The sequence below is a fragment of the Ambystoma mexicanum genome, chromosome 2q (genome assembly GCF_040938575.1).
Source record: "Ambystoma mexicanum isolate Mex_15411 chromosome 2q, UKY_AmexF1_1, whole genome shotgun sequence".
Lineage (NCBI taxonomy): Eukaryota > Metazoa > Chordata > Amphibia > Caudata > Ambystomatidae > Ambystoma > Ambystoma mexicanum.
The window spans coordinates 978,614,094-978,634,633 of NC_090924.1; the positions used below are offsets into that span (position 1 = coordinate 978,614,094).

General features: G+C 45.2%; 1 long non-coding RNA gene across 1 annotated transcript in view; it reads right to left on the minus strand.

The window, feature by feature from the left end:
• Positions 1-1,095, minus strand: part of LOC138569046 (uncharacterized) — a 43,742-nt gene extending 42,647 nt beyond the window's left edge. Inside the window, exon 1 of the long non-coding RNA XR_011303080.1 lies at positions 807-1,095. This is a non-coding gene — a long non-coding RNA (uncharacterized lncRNA). The remainder of the gene's footprint in view (positions 1-806) is intronic.
• Between the last annotated feature and the right edge of the window lie 19,445 nt (positions 1,096-20,540).

The window sequence follows — 20,540 nt, forward strand, 5'->3', positions numbered from 1 at the left end:
TGAAGCCACATTGGTCATGCCGGGCTCTGAGAGGCTCTCTGGTCCAGGGATACCCACCCGCTAAATTAAAGCTAACTGGAGGTTATCGGCAAAACCTACCAATCAAAACATGTGACCTACAAACCCACCTGTAGCGAGACAGAGTACTCACTACTATGGGCCAGCGCCATTTGTCGTCATGATGGTGGAATATAAGGAAGACATACTGGTCGAAACGTACACCCCTCACATTCTGTCAGTGGGGATAGTGGGATCACATTACTATTTCTTCGGCCCACCTCCGATTCACTGATATCTTATGCTTGGTGCTCCCAGAGAACTCTCCTCGGGACCCCCACCTTCTTACATTAGTTGTCCCGCAAGTTGAGGCTTCTCTCTCTGGCTGACTTGCGGTTATAGGAAGGAGCAGTTTACTCTTTTGATTGGAGTTTGCAAGCTCCCCCGTGTTTGGCAGGGAGAGAGACCACTGAAAAAAGGTGGTGCAGTAAGACGCAGCTGCCATTAGAGCTCTGCCTTACTGCAACAACGTTTTGCCACAGACCCTAGGCTAACCCAATTACCAACAGATGAAAAATGACCACGGATACTGGGTGAGCTGTAGAAATAGTAAAGAAGCGATTCCAAGATGGCTTCCGGCGTGTCAGGACGTACCTTTCAGTCCTCCGCCTAGGCCTACCACAGCAACCCTCCGGGCTGTCCTCTTTGAAGAGATCCTGCGTTTGCCGCAATAAATAAATATACCCCAAGGAATTGGTGCCTAAACATCAGAGTCCATTGTGTGATTGCATGTAGCATCGAAAACATACCTCCCGAAACGTGGAATAGCCCTCCTGAGATCCAGCGAACGGCGGAGCCCAGCGAGAGGAGAGAAGCCCCCAACGCGGAGCTGTAAGCGGAGAGAACCACCCGTGGGGCTCACACATAATGGAGCGCGAGGTTGAGTGAAGCGACAGCACTGATAATCGGTTAAAAACCCCTGCTTGTGTGTTCGAGTAGCTGGGAATTGCATGAAGCAGGAGTCGGCGAAGAGGAGCTCCGGCCTGACCAGAGGGGGCACCTCCTGAGTCAGAGGACGCAAATGCTGGGAATAGAGCGAGACTGTCTGTCTGGCCGTAAGAAAAAGAGGAGATCTCCCGAGCCAGTGAACGCGCAAGTTAGAAGCAAGCAGGAGTGGCCGGTTACGGCCAGAAAAAAGCAAAAGTTCAGAGAAGCTGGCAAATACGCCCCCCACTCGCCCCCCCCCTCCACCACCACCCCTGTGGAGGGTGCGTGGAGCTGGGAGAGGCAGCAAGGCACCTAAAACACACGAAGATAAGGGAGGAATACTGTCCTCCCCCACCCTTCAACAAAGTAAAGCTGAATATAACCCTCTGACTGCACAGATTGGGAAATCTCCCCCCTCCTTTTCCCCTGTAAAGGAGGGAGGAAACGAAGAAGCTGCGCCCAATGCTGCAGGGATAAAACGGACGGCATACAAACAAGCCCAGTCACTGGAAGAAAGCACACGTGAGGCCAAGGGTGCCCCAACCAAATGTAACATTACTTCCCCACCAGAGACAGTAAGCATACGCCAAGTCCCAGAAGCACCGCCCATGAAGGAGTGGAACACGTCAAAGGAAAGGTGTAAGGGGAGCTATTGCGGTATAAGGTGGTAAAAAGCCATTAAAACTCTCCAAATAAGGAAGTTCCACACCACCACTAAGAGGACAACAGCTGGGGCAACACCGTGAGGAGCTCACTGATACCAGAAACCAGAGGAAAGACCACCCCAGCCAAAGGTAAAGGGTCACTGGACCCGCAGGGAAGTCAACTGGAGAAATGCTGGAGGCAGAGAATAGACACCACCTCAACGTCGAGATCAAAGAGCCCATCACAGAGAAATCCGTGAAGCTGAAGCACCGGTCATGGCGCTTAACAAGGAATACCTACAGGAGTGCCTCAAGGGTATGGAAGCGGGAGAACAGTTACTAGAGGCTACCAAAATGTCACTGAAAAGCTGCGATAAGGCACTGAGATGGAAGCTAATTTCCCTGGGGTTGGGCCCCCATACTCGCATGGCCTTTAATGTTGACTTTACCCCTGTACGAAAGTAAAATTCAGTGAATACTTGGGGACATCATGAACCCCCGACGCCGGGAGAATTTTTTCGCAATGGGAATTCAGACTTTTGAGGAGTGTAAGCAGAAGTTTGGCGTGGGGTAAGAGAACGGTATAGGTATATACAAATTAGGCCCTATATCTCCCAAAAGCCCATAAGGGAGGCAGAAAGTAGAACACCAATAGGACTGGAAATAACCCTCAGAGAAGGTCGGACAACGAAGGGTATCTCAAAAATATATCGACTACTGGATAGGACATAACCGAGAGATAAGCTCCCTTACGTGGTTGGGTGGGAAAAGGATTGTGGTGCTCCTATAGCGGAAGAGGAATGGGGTCAGATCTGGGAACAGGCACACAAAACCTTGCAATGCACTGCAATAAAAGAAACTGCAGACAAGATCTGCTATAGATGTTACCTAACACTGCAGCGCTTACACGGGTTGAACACAACCTACTCTGCCTTATGCTGGAGACAATGTGGGGAGATAGGTGACTTATTTCATATGTGGTGGACATGCCCCAAAGCCAAGTCCTTTTGGAAGGAAGTACTGAGTCACATAAAGGGGATCACAGGGAGACAATTACCTGACTCGCCAACGACAATCTTGCTAGTGGATCATGGAGAAGAAATCTATGCGGCAAGTGGGGCCACCACTACCCTTATTACACATCTGCTAATGGTTGCCCGAATGACACTGGCACAAGGCTGGAAAACAGTTAAACAACCAATAGTAGCCTGCTGGTGGGTGAACATATGGGGGTACTTGCCATGGAAAAAGTGTGTGCAGTCAGAACAGTGAAATACCAGAAATTCTTGACGGTCTGGCTCCCCTTCCACGAATATGCCAAAGATAGCGAACAACATTTCTACAAACCGATCTTACTCAAACAAATGCATGTGATCTGAATGTTAAAGGGAATAGTAGCAGAAAATACCAGGGAAATGCAGAAGACACAACAAAGCCTGAAAGAACTGTGTTCCAACCATACACATGTTGGGGTTTGAGGGGAGGATGGGAGAGGGGCATAATTGTTAACTGTTAACGTTGTTTATGTTAATTGAACTATATAAAAATAATCTCTAATCACATGGACCACGTATATGGAACAATGTGAACAGCAGAGTTACAGATATAATGAAGGATTGTATTAACTCAACATGAGTGGAGATAAATGGTATGTAACTCCAACATGTGGTTTTGAGAAATAAATAAATGCTTTAAAACAAAAAAAAGAAATAGTAAAGAAGCACCTGCTAGACAACTAGGGAAACAAGGAATTACCAACCATGTTTTTGATAAAGCGGGTGGCCACAGAATAAGGAATCGGAATCATTATGGAATAATCTTATTTTCTGATGCTTGTGGAGTTGCTTATAATCACATGCTGTGCATATAATCCGACATCTAGTGGTAATCACGGAGTATTGCTTCTTTTTTCGAAGATTGGAAGGGACGTCAACATGGGCAAGACTGTAACACTATCCCTAACTTGACGTGTAGTGTACCCAAAATCCCTCACGTGTCGAGTTCCCAACAGATTGTTTTTTCCGCCAACCTAGTTGGTCGCTTATGCAGATCTCGTAAGAGTTTATATTGCTATATCTATACCCACGGCGTACAGTCATTTAGTCAATTTTGGCAACCTTATCAACGGCTGTATCGTGGGTTTCCTGCCGCCACCGACTACATCAGCTTGGCGACTTTTGACTGAGTGGCCTTGGCCCTGAGGCCTGGCCTTAGGGAGAGTGGGGCCCTGTTTCTTTCTTCTCTCTTCTTTCTCTTCTCAGTCTGGCTGCCGCTAACCTCTGCTATGTAGAGGACTCCTTTTAAATTCTGCCCGTCTTGTAACAGCACATTTCCCTGGAAAAACACCCATCGCTGATGCAACAAGTTTTTTCCTCGTGACCACGATGGGCGCCTGTGTAAGGCCTGTAACTCTTTCAGCCTAGGATGCTGAAAGAGAGGCAGACTAAGCGGAGGGCAGCCTACTCTATGCAGGCCGAAAGCCTTTCCTCTCTGCCGGCGCCACCGATATGGACGAGGAATCCATCAGCAGCCATGGATCCAGTTCGGAAGCCATCAACCTTTCTGCAGAGCCTAAGCACTCCCAACGTCCCCGGCCCCAATAGGCAGGCTGTTGGTACTGCTATGTTGAAGTCACACGCCGGCAACAAGGTCACCCACGCACCACGTGTACTTAAGCACAACAACCCAAGGCCTCTTCGGGGTCGTTGAAGTCTGCAACACCTGTAGTGCCGCTGAAAATTTTGATGGCACCTTCTGAGCCATGCCGTTTGGCGGCCTTTACTGCAACTGCAACCGCACCCGTGGCATGCAAATGGGCCCAAGACTACTTCTGGAATGGGCGGTCCTCTTAAAAAGTCCACTGTTGTCGTCCTGCCATCCAAGGGTGCTTGAACACGAAGGACTCAGTGGTGTCGCCGACCACGGCAGCGCCTTCAGGCCGTCTGTGCCCTCAATACAGCTTCCGTAGCTAAGCGAGAAGCTTTTGGATACCCTTTTGGCAGCCAGGGACTACAAAGGCACCCTCTCTCCCCAAGAGGACTATTCTGAGGCCCCTAAGCCTCTTTCATAAGGGTTCATCGCCTTCTAGGCAGCCCTTCCCACCTCCTCCTGACCCTCCCTCAGAATGGACTAGGCAGGGTTTTGAACAGTGGATGGCTAAGATGGCTGAGGTCATCGACTTTTCAGACGAGTATGACATGGCCTTGAAGAGACCTATCCCCTCTACATTTCAGGAACTTCCCTCCCCTGGTGCCCAGTTTTCCTCTTTGGAGGAACCACAGGGACACCACGATGATATATTTGGGCACGTCCCCGATGACCTGACCCAGGAGGTTTCTTATGAAGGGTTTAACCTTTATGATCAAAACCCAGACTGGGATCAGGCGGAGGACAAGGGCTCGTGGCACACACCGCCACATACCACTGACCCAGACGTCATCTGGCTGGATCCCCCTACTACTCCTCTGCAGAGAGATTAGTCGCCAGTTGACGATCAAATGCTGTTCAACTCCCTCCTAAAAAGAGCAGCAACCATTTCAAAATTGCTACGCACAAAGCCGCCCCCGGAATAAGCACTGGAAAGTAGATGTCTGCAAATAGCCGGACATGTTGATGCCGCCCTTTCAGCACTGACTGTTCTGGCACAGTCCCTTGGGCAAAGTACACTTTGTGGCAAGCCAGAAGGATGACTTGGACCAGAGGACATGTTGTGAAAGAGTTTTATTTCACTTAAAAGAAAATGCCTTTCCAGTCCTATCGCTACCAAAACATTTAATTACGGTGCTTATCAATAGTTAAAATAAAAAGATTGTCCTATATCCAAACCTATCCTCTAATCTGGACCTACCACTTAAGAAAAAAAAACTAGGCAGCGTGGTTGCACCCATGATCCTCCTCCCACCAAACCCCTGTCTCCCCCCATCTTTCTCTGGGTTCCAGGAATCTCTTCTGGTTCCAGAAGCAAGGATTATCCATAGAAAATAATTCCCCCCGGTTTAACAGTTCATGACCCTCTGTCAAAGTAAAAAGAAAAAAAAAGTTCATCGTTTTCAAAATAAAGTCTTAAGAACATGTAAAGACCAAATGTCCAAGTTGCCTTAGGTGGAGGGATATTTCCCTGATCCCTCTTCAGCACTTGTGTTGGGTTTTCATCACTTGCTTCATGTCTTGGGTGCCTCTGTGATCCTCCCGAATCTGTCCTTCACCCGATTTATTGGGCCCCTCTGGTTCCCTTGGGTTTCTCTGTCCCAAAGACTAATTAATCTCCCTGGAGTATTGGTAACCCTTGTTTCCATGTGCCTCTCATCGCTTGGGATTTTTGATGGGCTGTCTAGATGATTACAATATTTGGGTTTCTTGGGCTCCCATTGCCCTGAAGTTTCTCTGTCTCCATGCCTCACTTATTTCTCTGGGAGATAGGTGAGCCCTCTTTGCCACCACTTCGGTTTCTTGGGTTTCCGTAACACTTATTATCATATGGTTCTTTCTTTCTCTCTCTCTCTCTCTCTCTCTCTCTCTCTCCAGGTTTCTCTAACCCTTATGTGGGCTTTGGTCAATCCTTCATTCTAGCCCTTTCGCTCTCTTTTCTCCACTCTCTCCACTCCGAGCAGCCTGGGGTACCTTCGATATCACAGGGTTTGAACCAGTGGGGCGACGTCTGCTAAGCATTGGTGGGGTTCTCCACAGCTTTTCTAATGTTCCACTGGATTGTTACTTGTTTCCCTCTTTCCGGGCCTTTATGCCTCTAGTGTGGGTTTAGGATAATCTTCCTTCTTCCCATTTTGCTGTCTGCTCTCTCTTCCCCACTCCACTATGAGCAAACCAGGTACCTTCTGTGTCATAGGGTTTGTTCCAGTGAGGTTGCGTCTGCTCAGTAGCAGTGGCATTCTCCATGACATTTTTGCCTTCCTGTCTGGAGACAAGCGACTTTTGTGTTCCTCATTTCAGATTTTCTCTGCTCCTCGGCTCTTGTGTTGCAAATGAGTATTCTTTCCTCCCTCGAGTTCTGGATTCAATGTAGTTTCTTGGGCACTGGGTTCTGCACGTCATCCTGGAAGTCTGGTTTTACTCTGCCTTGGCCTCGCAGACTCTGGATCAGTGGCGTCTCTACTCTCCAGCTTCTCTCCATTCCACATCTAGCTCTGCTGTGTAGCGCGGCTCCACCTCTCAATGACGTGCTCACCTCAGAGGCTCGCCTCTGCATAGTGCTTCTCCTCAATTCAAGGGCAATGGTGCCTTTATTCTAGCTCTGTGACCAAAAATGGGTGTGTTGCTTATGCTCAGCTGTAACCCCCATGGAGAGACCAGCATTGTCTTGAGCTAACATCCAAAGGCACTTTCAGTATTGCTTTGAGTACCACAGCTGTTTGTAACATCAGTTTCTCTGATTCCCACGAATGCAGATCACGCCTTCGGCGTAGGGAGTTCCCCATGGGAATGGGAGCCCTTGTATCCCTTGCGGGGAGTCCCTCCCAGTGAGGTCCCCCTTTCCCAAACTCCTATAGAGGGTTTTGCTGGGCAGGCTCACCTCCCTAGCCTCAAAGAGGGGGCTCCCCCAGGGAAAAAGGGACAAAGTCTTCAGATTCATCACACCATTTAGGCGCACACTGTTGGTCGCGGCCAGCAGGTCACAGGGACCTATGCGCCTGAATATTGATGTTTGCTTACATATTTTTTTAACCAAAGCCCCGGCAAATGCAGTGATTTGGATAAAAGTATTTTTAAGCAAACACTAGACGCTCAGTACATATTGCTGTACTGTGAGTGAACGTTCCATGCACACGTATGTTACTGTGTCCCACGTGTCATGTTTGCATGACACAGCAACCTATTTGGTCATGGAGTGTTCAGTATATACTTTATTGTAGGAAACTATCTTGAGGCACTCAAGTGACCCCTTTCAATCTGGATTCCTATCAAAACACTTTAGAGGCTGCTCTTATCCATGTTTCCAATTTCTTAACCAATGGCCATTACTTTCACCTCTGCTCATTTTCATTCTAATTGATGTCTTTGAGCCTTTGACATTCTGGATCATCCCTCCAACCTCAAACTCTCTTCACCTTCCGCTCCAAAGACACTGCTATTAACTGGGTCTCCTCCTGACTGCTATTAATCGGTTTCATGGAATTCCAGCTCCTCCTCCCCAGTAACCCTCTCTATGGGAATTCCTAAAATCTCAGCACTAGGCCTGCTCTTCTTCCCCTTTTACATGTTGTCCCTTGGAGATCTCATTTCCTTCTTTGGAATTAACGGTCTTTGCATCTTGTTCTCCCCCCTCCCTTCGCGCCTGCAAACTACATGATTAACCAGTTCACTCCCTGCCATCTGCCACTGGATGGACCCACTCTGCCTCATGATCAATTCCTCAACGACAGAAGTTATCTTTCTCCCAGCCTCCAATGCTAACCCCAATCTCCTATCTATTTCCTGCCCACTTCCTCACCCTACCCAACTCACCCCCACACCCTCTCATCAATGGCTCTCAACCTTGGGGTTGTGTTAGAGAGTGATCTGAAACTCTTCTAGTTCATTATGCCGCTACCACTTGTTAAGGGCTTGCGGTTGGGACCTCACAACATTCTCCCATATTGTTGGCATCGAGCAAAAAAAAAGAAATGACAACTTTTTCATTTCTGAAAAGCCTCGCTGATGCATACATATAGCTGACATTTTGGGAGATGGGGCATCCCCTTGTCTGTCAAATATTTTTAACTGCTGGACGGAAAAAAACCCTAGACACCTCCCGGAAATCGAGTCAACGCTTAGTGCCCATGTTGTTTCGTACCTGGTCCAATTCCGCACAGGAATGTGGACTTTTTCTCTGTAGGGAAATTAATAGGAGTAGGCCGAAAACGTTTTTTTTGTTTTTTGTTTTTTTGCTTTCTTAACTATTTCATTTTTTAACTAATCCTTGCCAACATTTCCAGTCTGCAAGGAAGAAGGGGCGTGACAAACATTTTTTTGCAAAATGTCAGCCAAATCCATCATGCAAGACAAAAGTTATTAGCAATTACATTTGTGGGTTTTCTATGGAACTTGATACGCAACAGCTATAGTGCGGTGGTCAAGTCACTGAACACGAATGTCTACTAAGGAAGCCTAGTGTAATGGAATGGTCCATGGATACAGATATATTTAGACTTTTGTGGTTGCCATGTGACTGGGCAGTGCACTGGCAGTCTAATGCTGATGATCATGCAAGCCAAGAGCAGTCACTTGACAGTTGTTTGCATGACAGAAGGGGGACGAGAAATTCGGTAGGCAGAGGCTCATATGTGGGAGGGGGTGGAGAGGGGGTATCATGCCAGCTTTCGGGCGAGTTTCTTTGCGGCATGACAAATATTGCATTTTCTCGGAATGAGTAACTTGTTAAGCTGCTGCATTTTTCATATGACTCTTGCAATCTACCCGGGGCCCGACTGGACAAATACAATGGGCAGCAAAAAAAGTCGCACATGTTTACGAATCGCTGTTATTTGTCACATAAAACCGTTTTAGTAGATTTTCGGTTTTATTTTTGGGACCATTTATACCAAATGGAACAGTTTGTAAAATTAGACCGGTGACATTGGTCGATATTAGCTGCAGAGCGACTTTGATCCGCCTTGCACACATTGTCGGCTCATAAAACCGCCCAGACTGGCCTTTCATCATGGCAATGTATTCCCCTCATTGTTACACCAGAACTGTTGGAGAAGAAAAGATTCATGACAAGAGATGAGTGCGCCTGCTACGGAAATCCTTTTAATAGTTTGAGAGTCACTGTGCTCAGAGAGGCAAAGCTTCACCTCACTGATGAGGCCCAACAAGGCTGAAACACGTGTATGGGGTTGCTTTTGGTACTCTTGTTCCGAGAGGAATTGCCATAGCATTTCGGTGCTGTACTGCCCATGTGGGCGGGACAAAGACTGATATGCAAATAGCTATTTCCCATCTGTGAAAGGCACAGTGAGCAAAAAGCGTGTGCTGCAAACTCTCACCTCAGAACAGTTTATCATGCCATGTTCTTTCTGGAGAGGAGCGCCAGCTAACTTTTTTGAAATAATTGAGTGCGGTTTGCCTGAGGCAGCTATTTCTTTCAAACAGCAACGCCTGATGCAAACGTGCTTTTGATGCTTAAAATAATGTAATGCTCTCTAAGGACACCAACTCTTTTTCATTAATGACTCCAGTTTTTACTAATTTTAAGATCATCTTTGAGAAATGACTCGAGCTATTAGTCCGTGCACCTAATTGCAGACATATACCGCTCCCATATCTGAACCTTGGGCCACGCCATAAAAGCACGTTATCACGTTTTCAATCCATTCTGCAATAATATCACAATGCACCTGAAGAGGAAAGCCCAAATGACTTTCCAAGATCCTGCAGGTGTTCTTTCACACAGCATTTATTTCTGAAAAATAACAGCAGATTTTGGCATCACCAATGTAGGAGACGGCTATGTTGGATGACGTTTAAATGAAAAGTCATGATGATGGTATATGTATGTAATGTACACATACAACAATGTATTATTATTTGATGGTTCCCCATAACATGTATGGCTTACCCTGGCACGAATTTCAGCCGAATTACAAAAATGGATACTTAGCACGTGTGAACCGAACGTACAGAACTCAAGTTGTGCTTAATTTACCAAACGCCTTTGCCCATCCCTAGTGGTTTCATCAGTAATGCTCCCCTCCCTTGCGTTCATTGCAAGTTTAATTTCAGGTTATATATGGCTCCACACGGACACCCTACTTCTTCACTAAACCCTCCCGCTCGATCCACACTGCCTACAAGATCCCACACATCGAAGCAGAAATAAGCTTTTAACCACATCTTCCTGAAGTCCTAAATTCCCTCCAATAGTGCTACCTTCATCTACTGCCCGCCACTTCTTTGTTACCATTTTTGCTACCGCAAACCTCAATCGGGATCGCAGATGTGGGTCCAATACACACTCTGAACAAGCCTTGCCGCTGGGAAACCACTACGGTGGTAGCTAGCACAATAAAAATAAGTATTCACTCACTACATGCATAGTGAACCCTGAAATATACAAAACACTTGTTTAATATGTTTAAAGGTTTTTCTTGATGGTCAGAGTACATTCTTATTCTACCGAGAGTTGGCAATATCTTACCAGTGGATCACTACTTAATGACTGGAGTGTGTCTATAAGGTTATTTTCATCCATAACACAATGAATAAAAACTTTGAGTAACAATCCAAATGGGAACAGTGACCCCATCAAAAGGATCCCGTAAAACGAGAAAACCACTGTAAGCAGCAATGTGCTGAAGTCCTCGGTTGCGCACTTTACTGAATATGTGTGTGGTATTCTGGTTGATGCTACAATTATCGGTTGCAATTTCTGATTCTCAGTCCCAATTCTTCCAACCTGCTTCTTGAGATAACTACATCTATTCATGCCCCATGATGTCGTCTATGACGCGGAGAGGTTTTGTTCTTATTGCATGAGAACCCTAACCTTCAGAAGTCTTGTATGATTTTTGGAGTGGGTGTCTTTCAGGTTGGTTAGAGTTATTTTAGACTGGTCGCGACGACCAACGATGTAGTAAGATCTTCTGAAATTAATTTAAATTGATCACGTACATACGCTTTTTTGGTATACTCAAAAACACATTATTTTAATAGGTGGCGGGTTACTATGGGCAGCCCTAATTTATATACATTTATTGAACACCATCTGGTGCTTTCCTGCTGCTTCACAGTGATTTGCAGCTACAAAAGCCTCCATATATGCAACAACAATAAGAGTTCATGAAATATGAACATTTGTGTCACATGCCCTGTTTGAGTCCTATCCATGTGCGTGGTTTCTTTGCAGTCTAGCACCTTCAAATAGTTTGTTTTACCTTTAACCAAGCTTTATTTAACATATTTCTATAGTTCAAATCTAGCTATGGATGTGTAGAGCCTATGTATGGATCTTGTATCCTGGCTGACTAAACATTTATTTCAGCCAGGTCAGCCCCTCTCCTGAGACTCATAGCCACTACCGCCATCAGCTTGGTGAAAACCCTCGGGCGGAGGCCAGCCAGCCAGGCAGAACCGGAAACTGATGGTGAGAACTGCCAACCGCGAACCTCAGGTGCTTTCTGTGCTTGAGATGGATTGGTACATGAAAGTAAGCATCCTGAACGTCCAATGTTTTGGAGTTGGAGAGCCTGAAGGATCTGAGAAAGGGTTACCATCTTGAACTTGTCCTCCTTGAGGAACTTGTTCAAGTTTCTTAAATCCAAGATGGGTCTCAATCCACCGTCCTTCTTTGGGATGAGACAGTATGGGGAATACCAACCCTTGTTCCTCTCTCCGCTACAGGTACATGTTCTATTGCACCTTTCTCTAGCAGGGTTAAAATGTCCTGCAACAGGAGCAGATCTGGAATTGTATCCCGGTGGATGGTCCTGCGGCCTTTTCTGAAAAAGGAAGGTAGTAACCTTGAGCCACTGTTTCCAGTGCCCAAGCATCTGAAGTAATGCCCTGGCATTTGTTCAGATGCTGAGAGATCCTGCCTCCCACCGGGGTCTTGTGGGTCAAGGCCTCAGAGTGGCCTAGATGCAGCTGCAGCAGCGGCTGAGGGGACAGTTGCCGCTGCTGGGGCTGATCTAGCACCCTTTCCTCATCCACCACAAGGACATTTTCTTTGTCCTATTAGACTAGCCTGTCCTCTTCCAAATGAGGAATAAAAATGAAAAGGACGACCCCTCCAGGAAGATGAGCCTGAGTAGGAGTGTTGTTGAGGTTGACGTATGGATGCGCTAAGTGACTTAGCCGCCGCCTTAGAGGTCTGCAGCTTCTCCAAACTTTAATCTACCTTGCTGCCGAGCAACCTCAAGCCGTCAAATGGCATATTGAGAAGTCTGGCCTGCACATCCGGTGGAAAGCCCGACTTTCTCAGCCTAGCAAACCTGCGTAGCACTGTGCTAGAAGCCATGGATCTGCTGATGCGGTCAGCAGTGTCCAGTCCTGACAGGAAGCATTCACCCATAGCCTCCTTTCCATCTTTTACAATCGCCAGGAAGCTGTCTCGTTCCTCGCCCTCAGGAATGTGTTCAGTCGCCGCACAAATACAGTCCCACAGGGTGTATGTAAACCTTGCAGGGGTGTCACATATGTTGACTTTAAAGCCATACTGCTTGAAGAAAAAATCTTGCGAGACCAAGTATCAATTCTGTTATCATCCCTGTCTGGGGGAATAGAGGAGTATGCCGATTGTCTGGTGGATGTAGTTGCCTGGACCACTAAGCTTTCAGGTGTAGGATGCTGTCAGGAAAAGAGAATGAGGGTATATATTGCCTAGCAAACTTTCTATTTACCACCGGTCCAGATTCTGGGGTTTCCCATGCGGCCATAACCTTCCTCTGAAGTGCTGTATGAAAAGGAAGAACAGGATATTTTTGAGGACCTTGACTGAGAATGTCTGTCATGTCATCCTGTTCGCAGGTGGGTGAATTTCTTTTCCATCCCATGAACTCCATCACCCTATTCACAATATTTCTATATACTGAGTCAGCATGATCAGCTGGGTCAGGTTTGTCGAATTCCAATTCAGGTGAAGTGTCTATACCACTAGCTGTTTGGAGGCAGTCGTAGAGGTCACACATTTTTGACTGAGGGTCAATTAGTTCCTCAGGAACATTCTTTGTACCATATCTCACCCCAAAGGGGAAGGCTCCTCCTCTGAGGATTGTTCTTCCTCATAAATAGAGGCCATAGACTTGAAGTGTTTTTTTGGTACAGGGGTATACATTTTACCCGTAGTTTGTTAGGGTCTCGACCTTGGTTTTGCATGATGCCGGAATCAATGTTGTCCTCCAAAGACTGAAGCGCTGTTTTCATACACACAAAGCAAAAGCTTTTTGAAAAACGGAACTGAAGCCAACGGGCACGGCTCGAGCTATTTATACTAGAGATGACCTAGCCGCTCTACGGCAGCCCTCGAGGGACATCGACCCATGACATCGAGCACAGCGCCCTCTGGTGTGAAATTTTCTTTCCCGCAGCAGCAAAGCTGACTATACGAATATGGATCTGAGGAGTCTGGCACTATAATGGTAGCGGGCCGGGTCAGAAGCCAGGAAACGAGGCTCAAATAAACAAAGACAGGCCCAGGAGGGTCGCTGGCCTCACCTGCAGATGCTCACGATGGCATCCTAATTTGACGGTTTGAACTTGTATACAGAATTACCTTGATTCATAATGCAGATTCACCTTACAAATGAAAACTAGGTTTTTAGATGCACACCCCAATACTGAACGAATAGTAATATTCACCAACAAGACGTCATCCTTGATGTGGTGACGTCATCTGCTACCGGTGGCATCATACCGTGGTCGCTATCTTTCATATGTGGCACTTGGTGCATTATACATTGAACGCCATCTTAGGTAAGGTTTTGTTTTCTCGCTAACCTCAAGGCATTAATTAGTTTTCAGAAATTGATTAGCAGAATTTGCTGATTTCCTTTTTGTTTCATTTGCAAACAAACATTTTTGATTAGCAATGTTGTACTCATATTTGTGTACCATGACTACTTGAGTTTTTCGAGTATCTTAATAATATAGACCCAAGAATCCATTTTACACATGAATACTCACGTAACTGATTACATTTCCTGGACGTGGAAATAAACATCACAGAAACCGAATACCAGACAACTATTTTTCGAAAGAGTACAGATCGCAACAATCTATTACAAAGACTCTGTTTTCACCAACCTAGTCTGATCAAAAATGTGCCCTATAGCCAGATGCTACGAGTCAAGAGAATAGTCAGTAACCCGACAGACTACCAAGCTGCAGTAAAAGATGGGCAAAATGTTTTTCGAGCGAGGGTATTCACAAGATGAAGTAACGGCAGCAGAGTTGCATACAGTCACACAAAACAGGGAAGACTTGCTGAAGCCCAGAACAAAAAAAAGACTCTACACCGCCTCTGGTGTTTGTATCCAAATACTCACGACAAAGCAATCACATTAAGGAAATCATTAAAAAGAATTGGAACACGGTGACATGCGACAAGAGAGTTGAACACCTTTTCAGAGAAATTCCTACTTTCGCCTACCAACGTAGCCAAAATTTGAAAGATAAATTGGTCAACACCAAACCCCCACAGAGAAAGAGAATCACTGAACGCATTGGGACATTTCTGTGTTTGAATTGCAGCAATTGTAGTTATATCATGAAAGGCGAATTGGTGAATCGCCCGTACACTGGAGAAAAGATCAAATTAAGAAGTTATGCAACCTGCGATACTCCAGGCATAATCTATGGGATCAAGTGCCCATGTGGCCTCTTTTACGTAGGCCAAACACAACGCACAGCCAAGACGAGGTGGAATTGAACATAGGTCCTGCATTAGAAATAAAACCACTAGCTCAGCAGTCGCCAGGCATTGGGAAGAAAAACAGCACACTTTGGCACAAATCAAGTTTGTGGTTTTAGAAAAAGCGCAGAGAAGAGAAAAACACGAAAACTTACAGAAATGACTGGATCAACGCGAGACATTCTGGATCGACAGACTCAGCTCTTTGGTACCGAAAGGAATCAATGAAGAGATCAACTACATGTGTTTCCTTTAAGATGACAGACTGTGATTTACATTGAGTATCCACACCTGTATTTATGCATAATCGGCAACAGAGACAATTGGATGTAATGCATATCTGAGTTGGAAGCTTTGGTTAATGTGAGGTTTTCTTTCCTTATCAAGTAGATATTCCGATTTTGTCAAGTTAGATTTTCAGTATGTGTAATTATCACCTAGTGAACGACAGTATGAACAAATACGGGAGGTTGTTCATAGGGCCGTGGTGTTGCCAGAACACCTCCTCAGTGAAATGTTTACACATGCATAAGCATTAACATATGACTCGGGCGAACACTTAGGGTAACCTGGACGACGTACTTCGCAACACCTGTCACCCTTTTAAAACAAAAATACTGGTCACATACAGTGCATTAGCTATTCCGGCATCGGAAATCTCCATGGAAACATTCCCGCCCCTCCGTGTTCTCATGGGAGGGTGGGGCCAGAGGCGTACGTGCAGCGGCGTTCTCGCTGCTGCTCGTCACCCCGCCCCCGTTTCCATGGTGATGAAATGCTAGCAATTCTCATGGGTTCACGCGCATTTGCATTACCGCGCATGCGCCTGTCTCCGTAGCACTAGGACATGGGAGAAAGGTGAGAGAGCTGTTCGCAACGTGCTGTCTAGACGAGCACCAGATAACCATCAGTACTGACAGGCTCCGCTTTTACTTGACAGGAGCTGCAGCCACATCGTGTGCTTACGCGTTTCAAGAAAAGGTTTGCATCACGAAAGGTACAGATCCTGACTAGGTTTACAGATATTGTGACCCTTTGAATAGAAGAGCGATGTTGACATAGTTTTTCTTGTCCTTTTTTTCCTTAACCTTGTGATTGGGGTACACTCGGACATTTGAACTTTGGGTATGTGATTTGCATTTTTTTACTTAAATATAACACACTGTCTTTAAATTCTGCCTTTGGTTGGTGATGAAAGTGAATGGTTGATATAGTAATGTACAGACCTGAAGATAGTCCATGACCGAAATGCATTGGCATATGTACATAAAAGAGCCGACCTATGTGTTTGTGTTTTGCCTCAAGATTTAGAAGCAAAATATACAGCAAATATACAGCAACCGGAATGTGAATAAAACATTTCCTATGAACAACTTTTAAGAGGTCTGCAAGTACATTATTTTGGAGTTAAATAAATACCAGACTGCTTACTTGTGCAGCAACATTAGGGGCCAACTGAGAGTTCTAGTCACCTTATTTTCTTCTGTTTTGCAAGTTTTTTAGGTCCTGATGCCATAGGACCTTTTTTGACTAGTAGCTCCAGGATAAAGTTACACATATATTTAACAGTATAACAGAATTGTTGTAAATAAACCAGTTTAATTCTCGTGGTGCCCACCTACATCTTGTATTTCTTGTACTCCTATTTGTCACCAGAGGTTATTTGGACCCAAGACATGAAATTGGCAAGAATACAGCATTTCCATGTACCTCAAAAAGTAATACATTAGGGCTGGTGTGCACAACATAGGCACCGGGGCCAAATGAAGCCCTCCATCCCGTGATGTGCAGTTTGCCTGGGACCATTGCTGGCTTGAGGGCCAACTGTGGAGACGGTCATTTGTAATGGACCGTTTTTCCAGAACATTGGCTGCCTTTCTTCCCAACTGTGCATATTTTAGCATTTATTCTGTTTATTCTTTCCACGTTCCTTCAAGAGTAATTAAGCTGATGACCAGAAACCGGTCATTGCCCTTTGAAATGCGATAACCTAACATTGTTGAGAATGGGGTTTCTTACTTGCCAGTAATCTTCATTACTCCTAGTTATGTTCTTCCTAGTCACAGTACTTACTGTCCGAGTTTCCCACCTTCATGACCAGGAAGCTTTTTCTGTTTCATTTTCCTTGGTCACCCCATAACTGCTCCATGTGACACATTAGTAGTCCGGCCCACATACGCAGCTTCGAAGGTACATTCCGCCCTCCGAGAAAACCAGTTGTGCAACCCTGCATTAGTGTGATGAGTGTCTGTAAAATGTAAAGGTTAGCTGCATGAATGGATTTAAAAAAAATATATATTATAAAAAGGCTCTGAAACACTTTTCAGTGTAAGGGTCTGTGCGGCTGGGTGCAGTCTGTGTTGCATAGGGCATTGTCCTTCAAATTGTACGCTTGGCCCTTCATTTGCTGTGTAAGGAGAAGTTAAGAAGTTTCATAAAACCAGAACGTTCACAATGTTAAAGGAAAGTCATAGCCTGAGACGTACTATGGCTTTGCGGCAGGGAGGGTAATTGTCAACTTCAGGTGCAAGGGCCATCTCCACACACCCTGCACACACATAAAACAAAAACACAATTGCCCATCACCTCAGCCATAAGAATGAACGTTCTTATAATGACGTATTCGAACTGTAGCTTCCCATATAACTCCATCTCCTTTAACACAATCCCCCTCCTTAGCCCATAGTATTCCTCTGCTGCGCCCAAACACCCCTCATCTATACATGGGTGACTACCAGGTTCCTTGGCTGTCCTTGCATAACTTTAATGGCCGAAATACACTCACGCTTAATAACACTTCTCAAACGCAACCACATTATTGGACTCTGGTCCCACCGAGGGAGGTCAACCAAAAGCATGTTGGGACTATAATTATGGTGAAAGGCGCCATCACAAATGAATGAATGAATACCAATTGTTTTCAATATGGTGTTAATTACCACTTTCAGAGGGAGGGCAGGGCAGCTAACTGTCCTGAAGCCCAAGTCGGGTAAGCGCAAGCGCAGAATTCCAGCCCTGAGAATCCATGAAAGCGATATTTATCGCAATTAGCACTCGGAGCAGTAGATCTGTAGCAGTACATACTGGATGGAACCATTGAACACTACTTTGTCTATTCATTATGTAAGAGAAAATAAAGAAAGCGAGTAAGAGTAGAGGGTGTAGCAGGCAGGGAACTGGGCAAACTAGTTGGAATATTGTCATTTTGCGGCCATCTCTCTTTCAGGGGAGCTGGTATAAAGCAATAGGGTGAAACAATAAGATGACAAGGAATTTGAGATCAGCTCATGGGTTGAGCAACAGCTGAACAGATTATGCAACCAGCAGGTCACAGAAGTAAGTTTGCCATCAAAAGCTTTTGGCCATGTGATCATGTACATTTTCCAAGGTGTTCACTTGTCAATATGATGCCTTTTCCCAAACAAAATGACATTTAGTTGACACTGAGATTTATATACAATTACTTAAAATTTACTGAAAACATGTAGAAAATGCAGTGTTGCAATACTGTAAATGTGCATTATTTAACAAAAATTCACACATACTAGTCCTTGCCAATCAGGCTATAGTTGGTTTAATAAAAGTATAATGCATATTACTTCTGGTTTACAATTTTTTGAAAAAGAGAGAATGTTTGCTGCCTAACACTCCCACAAAGGGCTTTGGCAATTTAAAAATTGAGATGATCTCTACTCCCATTAGCCTCTTCGCACTTGCAGTGAACAGATGAGAGGATGGAGGGAGCCCCGAGGGCAAGAGGAATGTCGGGTGAGCTGTGCTTTCATTGAACAAGGTAATTTAAATAGCTGTTACACAAGTGTCAACTTAATTAGCAAACCTACAGAATTGCATAGCAAAATGCTATGTGACACTGTTTCTTTTATCCCATGAGTCTGTAGTTTGGAATAGGCAGAGCACCCGCCCGCCTTAGTAGGTAAATGGAACTTAGTGTTACTATTTATTTATTGATTGAAGAGTATAGAATGGAGTATATACAAGTCTCTCGATATTCTTTTTCTTTGGAGATATTCCTGCAGTCACTGCCAAAGCTTTTAATCAGTGAGCATTTTAAAGCCCACCATGACCATTTACTTCCTGTTGAAGGTAGGAAAAGGAGAGTATTTAGTACATCGTTAAAGATGGCTTATATTGATTGAGTCCAAAAGCTTCAGATAATAGGCATTTCCCAATATTGATTTTCCAGATATACTGTGGGTACGCATAACAAGGTGCCTTAGAAGATAAGGTTGAAATGAAAACCTTGCCATAAATCACAGGTATGACGAATGATGCAAGATTTCCCTTTAACACATGTTCTTCGCCATGGATGAGCAAAGCCCTTCTGCTGTTCAACTAAAACATTTCTGCGATCTGAGAATTAAGCATCAAAAGTGGAAACGTCACAGCATCTTCCCATAAAGACTGCAGACACAAATGCATTATTTGCAGCCTTCACATGTAAGAGCCCAAACTGCTGGATGCAGCCCTCAAGACAGGATTCCAACCTTGTGGATGAACCATGTAAAGCATCATGGGTCACTCCCATGGCAGAACTCGCTGAGTTTGCTTAAATGCAAACCTCCTCCGAGGCAGCGTCCACGGCTCCTTCAAATATGCTACTCCAACCTTGTACCTCCAAAAAAAGTAATTGGTGGTAGAGCAACAAAAGAAACAGCACTGTCACTCTGTCCTGAACCTCCCATACTCGAACAGGAGGCTGTAAACCGACAATCCAGGAGTGCATTCAATTAATATTCTCCAATAATGGCAATACAGGTTTAGATGCTCATGAGAACTGAATCAGCCCTAGTGGACACTTGTGAAGGCTTCATCACACGAAGACGAGGAAGATATCAAGCTGGCCACGCACATGCCGCTTATCCTCTCGGCAGCCTTCAGTACCACTGACTGTACAATTAAATACATTTATTTCTTTTACATTTTTAAAGTGCTCACACAGCCCGCAGGCATCGAGGCGCTGTTACAGGAATTGCTTGTTTTGTAGTTGCGTAATTGTTTTTGTCTTAGTTAAGTATGGATGGCAATCGGATTCTCTTCTGGTTGGAGGCACTCAGGCTTCCATTACTAGATCATTGCAGTTCCATCTGCTTCAGTCTACCCAAAAAGCAGGCATTGGTGCTGCATAGATTGAAGCATCGTTTTGTAATATCAAATGTTAGACTATTGTGTCTCCCACTCTTAACTTCCTCTACTCGCTCCCAGTGAGTCTGCGGGGCAAAGGATCAACTTTATTGGGTTATGCTTTATGCACAAGGCTTTTGTATTGAGGTCCTTTCCAAAATCCAGAATTTGGCATCCAAGCACATCCTTGCCAGGAACCTAAGATCAAGGAATGCTGCCCTGATTTGCCCATCCACCAGGATGATCATGAGCCATTGAGGAGAAATACTTGCAAGTTCAAGAAGCTAGGCTCTGGAAAGGCTTAATTCTCTAGAAATAATTCTAGCTATTGAAGGTTCAGGGGAAGATCTCTAAAGATGTCTCCCCTGCCAATCTTTCGTCGGCATCCGTTTGCAGAGGAAGCACCCACAGTGAAAGGTACACCACAC